This window comes from Schistocerca cancellata, chromosome 1, assembly GCF_023864275.1.
Source record: "Schistocerca cancellata isolate TAMUIC-IGC-003103 chromosome 1, iqSchCanc2.1, whole genome shotgun sequence".
NCBI lineage: Eukaryota > Metazoa > Arthropoda > Insecta > Orthoptera > Acrididae > Schistocerca > Schistocerca cancellata.
In genome coordinates, this window is record NC_064626.1 from 339,257,253 (window position 1) to 339,261,514 (window position 4,262).

At 42.9% G+C, this 4,262-nt stretch overlaps 1 pseudogene; it reads left to right on the top strand.

Moving 5' to 3' along the window:
• Window positions 1-2,874: 2,874 nt before the first annotated feature.
• On the top strand, window positions 2,875-2,992 carry LOC126102541 (5S ribosomal RNA; annotated as a pseudogene).
• Window positions 2,993-4,262: the final 1,270 nt, after the last annotated feature.

Below are 4,262 nucleotides of genomic sequence, written 5' to 3' on the forward strand. Positions count from 1 at the left end.
ACTAAAACATGAATATAGCTTACATTTTATGTTTTAATGCACTAACGTTCGTTTGCTTTTGACAGACAATTATGCAATGTATGTTCTAATGGCAAAAACATATCTTTTCGTGTAATACAGCTTTAAATTAAGAATTTTCGGATGTTTCCCTTACTTATGCTATGAAATCTTGCTTCTTGCCAAATTTCGTGATTCTACGTCAAAGGGAAGTGCCATACAGGATTCAATGAGGGAGTTTTCGAGTATCAAAATATGTGACATAAATTGCAGAACCTTCTAATTGCATTGACACAGAAGCTTCAAGTTTTTACCATAGATCTTACTGTGTGACATAAATTAGAATTTGATGCACTAACATGTTTCAAAGAGAAAGGAGTCTTAAACGCATGTTGTCTGTTTTACGACAGTTTAGCATTTGTTTGATATCGCATTCATGGTGTTGCAGTTTTAATATCTATTGCCATAATGATCGTAATCTTTCGATCGAAGCGCAAGATTCTAAAAGTCTCTTTTACAAGCTCTGGCAGATGGCAAAACGACGTTACAGGTAAGGAAGAAATTATAGGGCTGGTTATTGGCGAATTGCCAGATATAGATTATAGCAGCGACGACTGGGATGATCAATGCGTCTGTGTACTCACATTTCGGATCATCGGTACGGGATGAGTCGCCGTACTGTGCGCAGTTGAGTGTTGACGAGATAGCCGTGGCAACCTTTGGCGAGGCCACCGTCTCGAAATCCCCTGTGGCTTCTGGATCACCTTGACTCCTCCCAAGATTCCAACAGTGCAGCACTAGCTAAACGTTTTCTATACAGCTCCAAACCAACAACACTGTCTCGCAAAGTGTTTTCTTGCCCTAGCTCTTTTCTCCCATTGCTTACCTCTCGCCTGGCATCTTCCAGAAAATGGAGTGTAGCGTTCCAAGCTCGTTGCTTTCTTAAATCTTCTTGGTGCCATTTGATTCATCCCCCCCCCCCAATAAATTCCGCAAGAAACACGTTGTGATCGGAAATTCGCTGTCTGGCTGCAGCGTGCTTCTGATTACGGTAAAGTTCCTTCTTTGATGTCACGCTCGCATCGACTTTCGTCTGTGGTGAACTTGTTCCACCATCTCGCGTCGTTCTCGAAAGACTGATGTTTTAAAGCGAATGTTCCAGGGCCTAAAGAATCATGCCAAACTGTCAGTCGACAAACAAAATGTGTGACATAAATGGTCGAATTTCTTAATTGCACTGAGACTGAAGATTCAAATTTTCACCATAGACCTTAGCATGTGACATAAATTAGAACTTGATGCCCTAACCTGTTTCAGACAAAAAGGGACGGAGAGCCGGACGGATAAAAAAATGACAAAAAAATTATTTGCATGTGATATTATTAGAAATTAACATTTTTTTGGATTTTTTCCCTTTACTTCTACTGTTAAACCTCGCTTCTTGCTGACTTTCATGATTCTATGTCAGCGGCAAACACACTGTAGGTTTTGATGAGTGAATTTTCGAATATCAAAATACTTGTCATAAATGGCCGGGTCTTTTGAGTGAAACGACCTAGAAGCTTACAATTTTTACAGCTCCGGGGAACCACAGATCTTAATAAGTGACAAAAATTTTACCTTGGTACGTCTACTCGTTCCCTAGAAAAAGCATTTTAAACTGTCGGTCAGACAGATGAATAGATAGATACAGGGTGACAATTATTGAGTTATATGAAATAAAATTATCATAACTTCCGAACGGTTTGCTTTAGGACGTTAAAACTGCACGGTTGGGCGCGGGACATGATGGAATTAGTATGTGACTATGGTTTGGTTTAGCGACAAAGCCCACTTTGATCTGAATGGATTCTTCAATAAGCAAAATTGGCGCATTTCGGGGGACTGAGAATCCGCATTTCGCGATGGAGAAGTCTCATCATCCACAACGGGTGACTGTGTGGTGTGGAATGTACAGTCACGGAATAATTGGCGCGATATTTCTCAGTGGCACGGTACCCACTGACCGGTACGTGAAAGATTTAGAAGATGATTTCATCCCCATTATTCAAAGTGACCATTATTTCGGCAAGAGGTTGTTCATGCAAGACGGAGCTCGACCCCATCGAAGCAGGAGAGTGTTTGATATTCTGGAGGAGCTCTTTGGGTAACGTATTCTGGTTCTGGGGTACCCAGAGGCCATTGCCATGAGCCTCGATTGGCCGCCATGTTTTCTAGATCTGAAAGCATGCGAATCCTTTTTATGGGGCTGTATTAAGGACAAGGTGTACAGCAATAATCCCTAAACCATCGCTGAGATGAAATTAACCATTCCAGAAGCCATCGACAGCATCGATATTCCAAAACTTCAGCTGATAATGCAGGATTTCGCTATTTTTCGGCGCCACATCATGGCCAATGGTGGCAGGCATATCGAATATGTCATTACCTAAATCCGAATACCTGTAGTGACGTTTACGTGTTGAATAAATGTTGCACCCCGTAATTTCTAACTAATATACGGCTTCTTTCCATACAGTTTAATAATAGTCACGCTGTAGGTAGACGAATGCCCAGAGATATCCTCTAATGGTGACGTTTTTACACACTGAGGCACGCATTCCTAAAAAGTGTTGTTTTCGACCCGTAAAACAAAATTAAGTTCCCCCTTGCGAACACCAACCCCAGATATTCACATACTGGCTTCCCAAATCTTCATTACCTACATCATGTATTTGGATTAATTCCCCTTCCATTTAGAGCGCAGGAAGAACGTTGCTCAACATTACAACACTAAAGATGGTAAAATGGTACGTTGTTACTAAACCATCGTAAATTTTATTGTTCTATACTTTGTTCAAAACACGTCGTAATTTGCAGTTTATGTACTGGTTAAGTGCCAACGGCCTTGCCGCAGTGATAACACCTGTTCCCGTCAGATCACCGAAGTTAAGCGCTGTCGGGCTGGGCTAGCACTAGGATGGGTGACCATCTGGTCTGCCGAGCGCTGTTGGCAACCGGGTGCACTCTGCACTTGTGAGGCAAACTGAGGAGCTACTTGATTGAAAAATACCGGCTCCGGTCTCGGAAACCGACATACCGCCGGAAGAGCGGTGTGCTGACCACGTGCCCCTCCGTATCCGCATCTAGTGACGCTTATGAGCTGAGGACGACGCGGCGGCCGGTCAGTACCTGTTCGGGAGCAGTTTTCTTTTTTTTTTTAGTACTGCTTACGTACTCTCATAAGGTTACCAATGGTATGCCACATATAAAATAAATACGAAGTGTCTTGTTTCAGGCTTATACTGACGATACGAGATTGGCGGGAACCGTGAAATGCTACCAACTCAGTCGTAAACATTACGAGGATTTAGTAATCTACGGTTAAATGCCTCTGTGGGTGCAAAGTCAAACACTCGTATTTTCTTTGTGGCCCATACATAAGTTGTATGTAGGATATTGTAGTATACGAATATTGCCAGATTCCTCACTTCATACGTGTTGTTGAATCAATACAAGTCGACTTTGGCGCTGTAGCTCGCGTCTGTCTTCGATCATCTGTCAGTTGAAGTTTTCAGCATTACCTCAACGCTCTCTCGTTTGTCAAAGAAACTTGTGGCGATTCTCGGTGCCCTTTTTTCTGTATACGTTGAATATGCCCGTTAGACTATTTAGTATGGACCCTCAGTTAAGCAACATTCTAGGGTGAGTGACGCGGGCGTCCTACAAAGAATTCTGCTTGAGAGACCAATTACATTTTTCCACCGTCCTGCCAATCAAAGGAAGCCTGCCATCTGCTTTATCTACGACTGAGTCAATAGGATCATTCCACTTCATATCCTCCAAGCTGTTACACCTAGGTCTTTCCATGACTTGACTGATTGTAGCTGTGATTAATTGATCCTGTAATCGTAAGATACTACCTTTTTTTCATTTTGTGAAGTGCACAGTTTTACAATTCTGAACATCCAAAGAAAGTGGCCAGTCTTTGCACCAACTAGATATCTTATCAAGAACTGACTGAATATTTTCTAACTTCGTCAGATACTACTTCATAATAAATGCCAACGGCCTCGCCGCAGTGGTAACTCCGGTTCCCGTCAGACAATCGAAGTTATACACCGTCGGCCTTGGCTAGCACGTGGATGGTCGACCATGCGGTCTGCCGAGTGCTGTCGGCAAGGCCTTGTGAGGCAAACTGAGAGGTTCTTGAGTGCTAAGTAGCAGGTCCCGTCACGAAAACAGGCAACGGCCGGGAGAGCAGTGTGCTGACCACACACACATTC